General features: G+C 37.3%; 1 protein-coding gene across 11 annotated transcripts in view; it reads left to right on the plus strand.

The window, feature by feature from the left end:
- The window catches only part of LOC309842556 (protein argonaute-3), a 128,061-nt gene that overhangs the window by 58,641 nt on the left and 57,326 nt on the right, over positions 1-12,094 (plus strand). Inside the window, exon 1 of one of the 11 annotated variants that reach the window (XM_082686877.1) lies at positions 4,977-4,993. The exons of 8 other annotated variants lie outside the window; for them this stretch is intronic. The gene's annotated coding sequence lies outside the window, so the exon portion shown is untranslated. Of the gene's footprint in view, positions 1-4,976; positions 4,994-6,291; positions 6,372-6,611; positions 6,630-12,094 lie in introns of those variants that run through there. 2 more of the 11 variants (XM_082686882.1, XM_082686876.1) reach the window with 2 other exon arrangements.

Below are 12,094 nucleotides of genomic sequence, written 5' to 3' on the forward strand. Positions count from 1 at the left end.
TGTGAAAGCTCAGTATGTATTTGAAAATACATATATTCAATTATCAGAGTTGAGTTAAATGAATATCCATCAGTGCTTACCATTTAGATTATATTATTTCTGTTTACTTGTTCTCTCAGACTGGGAGAAAAATTTTAAAATTTCTGCTATTACTATGTTTCTCTCTCCCATATCTCCTTTGATTTCTGCTTTCTTAATGTTGCTGCTGTATTATTAAGGGCTTTTATATACCTCTTTTTTCATTGTGAACTGTACCCTTTACAATGATAAAATGACCTTTTTATACTTTGGGGTAAAAGTCTGTGTAATCTAATGAAAGAATTACAATCCATTTGTTTGTGAACCTTATCCTGTCAACTTTTCTTTTCCTTTATCTTTTTTAATACTTTCTGAATCACAGATGTATCTTGGAGACAGCATAGAATGGTTTTGCTTTGTAGGTCAATCTAAAGCTTTTTTTGTGTTAATGCATGAATTAAGCTGGATAATAAGAAGGACATACATGCTTGGTCTTAGTTGTGTAACATTATTTTATATTCTATTTTCTGATTATATATGTTCTTGAAACTTCAGATGGTCTGTGTGCTTTTTATTTTATTTATTTATTTACTTTTAAAGATTTTATTTACTTGACAGACTGAGAAAGAGAACGGGGGCGGGGGTGGTAGGGGGGTGGGGGTGTGGGGGCAGATGCAGAAGCAGGCTGAGCTGGGAGACTGACAAGGGGCCTGATCTCAGGACCCTGGGATCATGACCTGAGCTGAAGGCAGACACTTTTAACGCCCCTGTTTGTATGCTTTTTAAATAATAGTTTTGATATCAAGAAGGGTTTTTTCCCCCCACTATGGTAACTCTTTATACTTACACTTTCATATAATACTCATGTTTGTTTGGTTTTTTTTAACTACTTTTTTTTTTTTTGAAGTGTGGTTGATAATGTTATACTAGTTTCAGGTGTACAACATAGTGATTGGACAAGTTTGTATACTATGCTATGCTAACCACTCATCTTTCTCTCTTTTAAGCGGTGTCTTTTTTCCTTTATAAGTAACAATTATATTAGCTTTTTTCTGTTCCTTCCCTTGTTTCCTCTCCTTTACTAACTTGTTTTAGCAAATATACCATTATTTTATTGTTCTTTATAATTTTGCTTAAACTTTTATTATTTGACTTTCAACATTGACTCCTCTGTTACTGTAAGGTATAGTGAGTTTATCCTGCTTCTTGTTTTCCACTATCATTGTATATTGTATTTGTATGTATCATTATTCCTACATTATTAGAGTATGTAACAGTTGCATTCCATTCTATCACTAGTATATCCATTTGCTTTCATCTTAAATCTATAATTAAGTGTATTTGTGCTGTCAGTCCTTTTGCTGAAATTTTTCCTGTCATCTCTTGGTTGCAGTTGTCCTCAGTTGTTTCATGTGTATATGTGTTGTAGTAGTTTTTTAATTTTTTTATTTAGATTCAATTAGCCAATATATAGTACATCATTAGTTGTTGTTTTTTTTAAGATTTTATTTATTTATTTGACAGAGAGAGAGAGAGAGAGACCACAAGTAGGCAGAGAGGCAGGCAGAGGGGTCAGGAGGGAGGAAGCAGGCTTCTTGCCCAGCAGAGAGCCCAATGCAGGGCTCAATCCCAGGACCCTGAGATCGTGAGCCGAGCTGAAGGCAGAGGCCTAACCCACTGAGCCACCCAAGCACCCCAACATCATTAGTTTTTGACATAGTGTCAGATTCTTCATTAGTTGCATCTAACACCCAGTGCTCATCAAAACACATGCCCTCCTTAATGCCATCACCCAGTTACCCCATCTCCCCACCCCTCCCTTCCACAACCCGTAGTTTGTTTCCTGGAGCCAAGAGTCTCTCATGGTTTGTCTCCCTCTCTGATTTCTTCCCATTCAATTTTCCCTTCCTTCCCCTATGGTCCTCTGCTCTGTTCCTTTTATTTCACTTAGCATAATACCACCCAGTTCCATCCATGTGGATGCAAATGGTAGGTATTCATCCTTTCTGATGGCTGAGTAATATTCCATTATATATGAATCACATCTTCTTTATTCATTTATTCATTCATCTGTTGAAGGACATCTCGGCTCCTTCTACAGTTTGGCTATTGTGAACATTGCTGCTATGAACATGGGGGTGCATGTGTCCTTTCTTTTCACTACATCTGTATCTTTGGGGTAAATATCCAGTAGTGCAGTTGCTGGATCATAGGGTAGCTCTATTTTAACTTCTTGAGGCACCGCCATACTATTTTCCAGAGTGGCTGCACCAGCTTGCATTCCCACCAACAGTGTAAGAGGATTCCCCTTTCTCCACATCTTCACTAACATTTGTTGTTCCCTGTCTTGTTAATTCAGTTGTTTCTTCAAAAAGAGAAGGGCTCATGAATAAGAGCTAAGTGTTAACATACTGAAAACCATTTACTTACAGCCTTGTTCCTGAAGGATTGTTTGTCTAAGACATAAAATTATTGACTTACACTTTCTTGACTATCTGCTAAGTATTTGTCTCCTGTCTTCTGACATTGATGTTCAGTAGAGAAGTATAATATCAGCTTGATTTTCTTCACCCTAGAAGAGACCTGTTTTTTCCTCTGGTTGCTAAAATTATATTTTTACACTTCTTTCACTGGATTTTTTTGTTGATGTTGACCATTTTAGGTCAGTTTTCAAAGGATTCCCTTTGAAAATGTAGGTTCAAGTATTCTGGGGTTTTTTTATTGTTTAATTTTCTTATAAAACATTACTATTCTCTTTGCTCCTTGCTGTGCCTTTTTTAGTGTAATTTTCATGATGTGCTTCTTTTTTCAACTTCTAAAAATCTTTTTCTTCCATTTCTTTCATGAATCAGGTCTATGATACTTTTGTCTTTACTTCTTTGACTGGCTGTCTCTTCTCTAAGTTCTTGAATTGCTGCTCGGAGATTTTCCCCTCCATTCCTTCCCTTTTTTCCCTTCCTTCCCTTCTTCCTTTCTTCCTTCCTTTTAATGTTTATTTATTTATTTAATTTCTACACCCAGCGTAGGGCTCAAATTCACAACCCCAAGGTCAAGAGTCCCATGCTCTTCTGACTTACCCAGCCAGCCACCCTTGTGAGATTTTCCTATTGGTTGTATTAAGAAGTTTTAAATTCATGGGGCACCTGAGTGGCTCAGTCAGTTAAGTGACCAACTCTTGATTTCAGCTCAGGTCATGAACTCAGGGTCCTGAGATTGAGCCCTGCATTAGACTCCCTGCTCTGTGGGAAGTCAGCTTAAGGATTCTCTCTCCCTCTCCTTCTGTGCGCTGCCCGCCCCCCACTGTTAATATATGTGCTCACATATGCACTCTTACTCTCAAAATAAATAAATCTTCTTTATTAAAAAAAAATGTTTTTTTTAAATTCATGTTAAAAAGTAGTGTTATGAGGGCACCTGGGTGGCTCAGTGGGTTAAAGCCTCTGCCTTCGGCTCAGGTCATGATCCCAGGGTCCTGGGATCGAGCCCCACATCGGGCTCTCTGCTCAGTGGGGAGCCTGCTTCCTCCTCTCTCTCTCTGCCTGTTTCTCTGCCTACTTGTGATCTCTGTCTGTCAAAAAATAAATAAAAAATCTTTAAAAAAAAAAAAAGTGTTATGGTTTTCATCTACTTTGTGGTAATTTTTTGTTGAGTTTTGTCAGGGATGTTGTACCGTTGGACTTTTTTTATGGCATCTTTCTGCAGATACCACTCTTTTTTTACTCATATTTGAATTAGATGAGCTTTTCCAAACCACATATTGGAAGACTGCAGTGGGGAGAGGAGGAACAGGACATTAGGAGCAAGGTGGTTTCCCAGGTTTCTCTTTTCAAGGCCTCTGTCCTCTGTTCTGATGGGTTCTTTCTAAAAATATAGCTATGTCTCCTTTGCCTCTTAGTAATTTACGTGTATATGAGGTGAGAACTACCAGCCACCAGGTCCTTACTAGTTTCTGCTACCAAGGGATACAACTCCTGCCTTTTAAACTGCCTGCTTCAAATGTTAACAGAATTTGTGAAGGGTGACAGAAGATCTTTGTGGTATTCTATGAACTTTTCTGTAAGCTGAAGTTACAGATGAAAAGTGCGTGCCTTGCTTTTAAAGGAGTACTAGTGTCTGAGATCTTTCGCTTCCAGACCACCCTCCACTCATTCTCATGGCACTTTTACACCTTTTTTCTACTGTCTTCTGAGATTTTCCCGGTAAATCTCAGTTCTAAACATTGCAGTTCCCACTTAGGATAGGACCCTCTCTTTCTGGGAGTGAAAATTTGTTATTCCCTTACTAGATTCTTTTTATACTTGTCTTGCATAAGTTCTACCACTACCAAATACTTTGGGCCATATTCACTTATAATTTGGTATTTCACTTTTTCACTGTCTCCTGGGTTCACTAAATATGTAGAGGGGTTTTCTTTTCTTTTTAAATACATGATCTTTGTTGTTCTGTATTGGGTTCTAAGGAGAAAAGTGGAAAAATTTGGAAATAAAATGCTATTTTCTTACTGGAACTTAAAGTCTAGCTTTGGATATTATTAAATAATTTCTAAATAAGCCATTGGTCATATAAATCGCAAAGAAAATTTTAAGTATTTTGAACTTAATGATAATGAAAATAATACATATCAGAACTGGTAAGGATAGCTAAAAACAATGCTAAGAGAGAATTTAAAACTTTAAATGCCTATCAGAAAAGAAGAAAAGCATCAAGGGCCTAAGTATTCATCTCAACAAGTTATAAAAATAGAAAATAAATACAAAGCAAGTAGAAGGAAATAAGAGTTAAAAACAGAAATTAATGAAATAGAAAACAAATTTATTTTGTAGGTAGGAAGACTTGAAAAGTTTTTAAGAAGGATAGTGACATGATCATATTTGTTTTCCAGAAAGAGACCTCTGGCAACAGTATGGAGAATAGATAGAGGAGAAAAAACTAATCTCAGAAGCCAGTTAGGAGGCTTTTTCAATCACTAGTTCAGGTAAGAGATGGTGATGGTCTAATGTGGGATGGAGAGAAAGGAACCATATTATAAGGAATAAGCTGAAAAAATAGATTTAAGAGCCATGTCCAGAAAAAAACTTTGGGTATAGTTACTGGCACATGGAACTAAGTGGAAATGAACAGACCAGAGGATTTACTAGGGTTTTGAAAGAATTTCTTTTGGAAATAAACTTATAACCCTGGTATATTTGTCAGGTTCAACCAGGGAAACAGAACCTGTAGATCTAGAGAGAGATTTGGCTTATGTACTTGCAGGGCCTCGTGAGGCAAGTCTGAAATCCATAGAATAGGCTGTCAGGAAAGGCAGACTGGGACTAGTGGGCATGGGCTGAAGCTGCTGTTCACAGGTGGAAGTTCTCCTCTGTCTCTCTTGGGGAAACACCAGCCCTGCTGTAAGGCCCTGCTGTTCAGCCCTGCTGAACGAGGCCCACCCACATTATCCAGGATAATCTCCTTTACTTAGTCAACTGATTATGGATTTTAATTACATCTATTACTTATGCTATAATACCTAGATTAGTGTTTGAATAGCTGACAACTAGTAACCCAGCCAAGTTGATGCATTTGAAAAACAAAAATATACCTGACCTGCAAAGTTACTCAATCTTTGAAACAATCTTCATGTTCCCAACCCTTCAGGCTCAGTGACTGTGCTATATTATAAACTAGCTTCCAAGAAGGGCATACTCACCAACCTATAATCGGAATAATGATTCATTCATACCAGGTGTGAATGGTAGTGCTGTCAGTTGAATTGGGAGATAGATGTGCTGTTGCTGATTAGTTGGCAGTACATACCGTATATAAATAAATCAAATGTTAATATGTCCATAGCTTGAAAATCCTCTGGGACATATGGATAAAGATTATAATAGGTAGTTGGAAATGCAGATAAGAAAATCTGTAGTGGTGGGAGCTAGAAGTAAAAGTATGGGAACTCCTCAGTATACAAATTTATATTTGAAACTATAGAAATGGAAAAACTTCTTTAGGAATAGTATTTAAAACAGGAATGAGGAGGATAAAGCCATTGGGAATCCTAGCATTTAAGGAAGGAAGAAGGACCAGTGAGCAGATAACGATTATCACAGGCAGTATGAGAGCTAAATAATGGTGTCAGGGAACCCAAGGGAGGAAACATTCATAGAGTAGATAATTTCACAGTTAAGCAGTGGGAACTTTTCCAGTAAAATCAAGAATAAAGGAAGGATATCAAGGCGATGATATTTTAGTTATTTTGTGTTTGCTAACCTCTATTCTTCTTACAGGTTTCAGTCTACATGTTACTTCCTTGAGAAGCAGCATTTGACACCCTCTCCCTCCCCATATCCAGCCATCCCCCAAGTATGAATTAGGTATTTCTTTTCTGTATTCCCATAGCACAGTGTACTCCCCCTGTAATATAGCATGTGTTCCTCAGCATTATAAGTGTTTATTGTTCTTTGTCTCCTATTAGAATGAAAGCTCCACAAAGCTAGGGACTGTCCATCTTAATCACCAGTGTACATACCCTCCATGCTTAGCACAGTTCTTGGTCATACTAAGCAAAGAATGAATAGATAAAATCAAGAACCTCTAAATTATCCTGGAAAGTTAAAAGAATATTTGGACAAGTAAGTGATACAATGAGATCAAGAGTTTGAATTGAAAAGGAGGTACACATAAATAAGATTTTTGAGAGGTCTCTAAGATAAAACTTGATTGAAAGACAAAAGAGAAAATCTAAATGAATGAAAGAGAAGACTCGATTTGGTAAGATGTCAGTTTTCCCCAAATTAATCTGTAAATGCAGTTTCAAATAAAATCTCAGGGACGCCTGGGTGGCTCAGGGGGTTAAGCCTCTGCCTTTGGCTCATGTCATGATCTCAGGGTCCTGGGATCAAGCCCTGCATTGGGCTCTCTGCTCAGCATGGAGCCTGCTCCACATCCCCCTCCCCAACCCCCCGCCTGCCTCTGCCTACTTGTGATCTCTGTTTGTCAAATAAATAAATAAAATCCCAGCAGGGTATATCATGAAACTTAATCAGTAAATATTAAGGTTTATATGGAAAAATAAGTGTCCAAGAAAAGCCAATATAATTTTAAATAAGAGTAAAGAAGGAGGAATTGTTCTCTTTATTTTAAAACTATAACAATTAGTATTCCACAGTGCTTTAAGTGCAGGGACAGACAGATCAGTGAGGCAGAATACAGAGACCAGAAATAAGCCATATGTATGCATGGAAACCTTGTAAAATGTCTGGCAGCATTTCATATCATTGAAGATAGAGAATATTTAATAAATGGTGTTTAAGTGGCGCCTGGGTGGCTCAGTGGGTTGGGCCGTTGCCTTCAGCTCCGGTCATGGTCTCAAGAGTCCTGGGATAGAGCCGGGCACTCTGCTCAGCAGGGAGCCTGCTTCCTCCTTTCTCTCTGCCTGCCTCTCTGCCTGCTTGTGATCTCTCTCTGTCAAATAAATAAATAAAATCTTTAAAAAAAAATTAAAAAAATAATAAATGGTGTTTATACAGTTAACTACATGAGAAAAATAAATTAGAACCATTCCACATCACATCCAAAATCTATTTCTAGGTGTATTTTAATCCTAAGTGCGTAATGCAAAACTTAGAAATGCTTTCTTTCGAAATTCTTTTAGAAGAAAATAAGAGAATTACCTCTAATGTTGTATAAAATATAACATGTATAAATCAGAAGATAATAGTGATAAGCTTGGCTACATCAAAATTTAAAACTTGTGTTATAAAGGTAATCATAAACAGTTAAAATGCTAGGAGAATATTTATAGTACATACAACCAAGAGTTTTACAAAATATAAGGACAGATCAATAGTAAAACAGGTAGTTCAGAAAAGAGGAGACCCAAATGATCAACAAACACATGAAAATCAGATTCTCAAAAAAAAAGAAAAGAGGGGCACCTGGGTGGCTCAGTGGGTTAAAGCCTCTGCCTTCGGCTCAGGTCATGATCCCAGGGTCCTGGGATCGAGCCCCACATGTGCTCTCTGCTCAGCAGGGAGCCTGCTTCCTCCTCTCTCTGCCTGCCTCTCCGCCTACTTGTAATCTGTGTCTGTCAAATAAATAAAATCTTTAAAAAGAAAAGAAAAGAAATCAGATTCTCAAATTCATTAGTGATTAACAAATGAAATAAATAAATTTTCATTTCAAACCCAGCAGGTTTATAAAAATTAAAGTCTTTTTTTTTTTTTTTTTAATATTTATTTGAGACAGAGATGATGAGAGAACATGAGCGGGAAGGATGAAGAGAAGCAGACTCCCCGCTTAGCAGGGAATTCCATCCCTGGATGTTGGGATCGTGACCTGAGCTGAAGGCAGATGCTTTACCAGTTGAGCCATTCAGATACCCCAAAATTAGTCTTAAATCAAATGTTAGTGAGGATACAAAGTTAAAGGAACTCACACACTATCTGTAGTAATATCATTTGGCATAGCTACGTTGGAGAGCAGTTTTCAGTATCTAGAAAGGATGAAGTAAAGATTAAATTACACATATCTTAAAACCCATAATAATATACGATAGAGATAATCTGGCATATGTGCTTGAGGCATTATTTGTTAATAGCAGAAAACTGGAAGCAGCCTAATTCCTTATCAGTGTTTCCTTGGGAGGCATTCTGAATACATAAATTGTTATAAAATATTGTGGTATACTCTATGACAGTTAAATGAGTGAACCAGATCTACACGTATCAGCACAGATTATCATCAAAAACAATGTTGAGGTGGTAGCAGATACTGAAAGGATAGGTTATCATTTTTGTAAATTTAAAACAGAACAAATATATATACTGAGCGCATACAGGTGCAGTACAATTATCAAAACATAGTGAGACAAATGGACACCAATTTCAGAATAATTATCTTTCTTCCCTTTAGGAAGAAAGAAGGAAGAGGAATGGAATAGATTGGTTGGCATAGAATAGATGGACCTAAGGGCTGTATGTTTCAAGAAAAATGTGGGAGTATGTTTATTTTTTTGAAATACTATGTATTTACTATCAGAAGATAGATAGCATTTTCAAAAAAGATCTGTGGTATATTAATGAAATGAAAATACAGCTTAAAAGTTGAAATGGGTGGGGCGCCTGGGTGGCTCAGTGGGTTAAGCCGCTGCCTTCGGCTCGGGCCATGATCTCGGGGTCCTGGGATCCCCTCTCTGCTCAGATCAGGCTCAGGCTCTCTGCTCAGCAGGAAGCCTGCTTCCCTCTCTCTCTCTCTGCCTGCCTTTCTATCTACCTGTGATCTCTCTCTGTCGAATAAATAAATAAAATCTTAAAAAAAAAAAAGTTGAAATGGGTTTGCTTTTTTGTTGTTGTCTTTAAGATTGTATTTATATATTAGAGCAGAGCACGAGAGAGAGCATACGCAGGGGCATGGGGAGGAGGAGCTGACTCCCAACCCAGCAGGGAGCCCAATGTGAGGCTCAATCCCAGCACCCTAGGATCATGACCTGAGCCAAAGGCAGACGTTTAACTGACTGAGCCACCTAGGCACTGTGCCTAGGGTTTTTTAATTGTTTTTTAATTACTTTTTAATTGCCAATAAAATGTAGTTGCTGCTATGAAAAATAAGGAGTGAAAATATTGCACTGACCACCTGACTTGCTTATGTTTCCTTTTTTTTTTGTTTATGTGTGATTTGATCTGTGATTAATACCAAGCATCCCTTGTGCTTAGTATATTGCACTGAACAAAATAGCCCTCGTTGAACTTGAAATCTACTGGAAAAGACTAGTATTGATCAATACAAATATTATGAAGGAGAAGTGCTGAGTACAATGGGAGCATATAACATGGATCCATTCTCGTCTCAGGATTTGAGGAACATGTTCTGAGGAAGTGACAGATTCCCTCTAGGGGAAATTGGTAGTAGAAGTAAGAATGGAAGAGTGAAGGATGCCTGGGTAGCTCAGCTGGTTAAGCAACTGCCTTCGGCTCAGGTGGTGATCCCGGAGTCCGAGGATCAAGTCCCACATCGGGCTTCCTGCTCAGCAGGGAGTTTACGTCTCCCTCTGACCTTCTCCCCTTCCATGCTCTCTCTGTGTCTCTGTTGAATAAATAAATAAAATCATTTAAAAAAAAAAAAAAAAGAATGGCAGAGTGAAGAGTACTCCTAAGTGAGAGAGCAGTTTAATTCTGATTATGTGACGTAATCTTATCTTCAAAATGACTTTTTTTTGTGGTATTTAATACTTTCCCAACTATGTAATTGGACTTAACTGTAATTTTACCAAGCTAAGACTCAAAAATATTTTTTCTTCGCATTTCATCATCTCTGAAATTGGGAGATGTCTTACAGTTGATGGTTTGTCACAGTTTAATTGGCAGGTTTCTTTTTTAGGATACATGAAATACTGATTTACCTTCCCATCACTGGTGTCTTAGAGTCAATGAAATGTGGAATATATATATATATATTTTTAAAGGTTTTATTTATTTATTTGACAGAGATCACATGTAGGCAGAGAGGCAGGCAGAGAGGCATGGAGAGGGAAGCAGGCTCCCTGCTGAGCAGAGAGCCCAATGCGGGGCTCGATCCCAGGACCCTGAGATCATGACCCGAGGCGAAGGCAGCAGCTTAACCCACTGAGCCACCCAGGCACCCCGTGGAATATATTTTTAATTTAGCCTGGATTTAAGCCAAACTCAGTTGGAACTTCCATTTTATTACATTTTTAAAACCATCACAGTGAATGTGTGGTATTTATTCGTAGTAGTTCACTTAAGATACTTTTATTTACCACTCATTATATACCAGATAGAATGCTAAGCATTTTACATTAATTATCTCATATAAACTCTACCACAGTTGTATGAGTTAAGTTTAGAGAGAAAAAAATCTCTATAAACTTTCTCTCTCTAAATTGACTTTCTCTTTCTAAAGGTCATGGTAGTTTGACCTTTAGAGGTCAAGACCTTTAAAGGTCAAGGTAGTTTGACCTAAAGGTAGTTTTTATTTAATATTTATGTTAAATCTGTATATTTGTGAAAAGTTTAGAAATAACAGAAGTAAAAGCAATGAATTACCAAAGTAATAATTAATAAAAGTTTATTGTACACACACCAAAAACAGTTTGCAAACTGGTAGCTTTCAAGCCAAAACATGGAATGAGTCTCAGGAACATACTGTTATAAAGCAGTTTATATAGAGAGAAGCAGTAAATGTTTATTCTTTAGTGATTGGTTATAAAATTAGAATTTTCTTTTTTTTTTTTTTTTTTTTTTTAAAGATTTTATTTATTTATTTGACAGAGAGAAATCACAAGTAGGTAGAGAGGCAGGCAGAGAGAGAGAGAGGAGGAAGCAGGCTCCCTGCCGAGCAGAGAGCCCGATGCGGGACTCGATCCCAGGACCCTGAGATCATGACCTGAGCCGAAGGCAGCGGCTTAACCACTGAGCCACCCAGGCGCCCTAAAATTAGAATTTTCTTAAATGATAGGGATTTGTTCAGTAGTTATCTAATATCAAACTTGGGAAACAATTCTTTTGGGGGGAGTTTTGTCTGGTTTTTTTCCAGTTTAAGTTTTGCTTATGATTTTCAGAGGCATGAGCAAGAAATGACCCAGGTCAAGTTAGTCTTGCAAGATAAGCTATATTAAGCTTTGTTTGTATGGCTAAACTGGTTTTGTCTGCTCTGGGAATTTCAAGGCTGGTGTCCATTTGCTTTTGATTTTAACAATGTAGTATAACCAATAAACCTGTATTAGAATAAAACCGTAGCTTATATTTAAGGCTCAAGGTCACATAGTTTACTTTTAAATGGTAGACGTTAACTTCTGACTCCAAAGTTATGTCCTTAATATTCACAGCTCTATACTACATCCCTTAAGAAGCAAAATTCCTAGCAGACAGATCTCGAACTGGGCACATCTGAATTGAGAAATATTATGTTATTTTTATTTACTTACTGTGCTTTTTATTAAGAATAGCCTTCTGTAAAACATTCACTGTTTTGCTCCTGGAAGAAAATGGAATATATAAATTATTGTAGAATTTAGTAATTGTAATTTATTCTGCTTCAGAGTCAAAAGTTCACCCAGAATATGCTTCCTTTGCAAGAA

Source organism: Mustela nivalis (assembly GCF_964662115.1).
Source record: "Mustela nivalis genome assembly, chromosome: 10".
In the NCBI taxonomy this organism is placed as follows: domain Eukaryota; kingdom Metazoa; phylum Chordata; class Mammalia; order Carnivora; family Mustelidae; genus Mustela; species Mustela nivalis.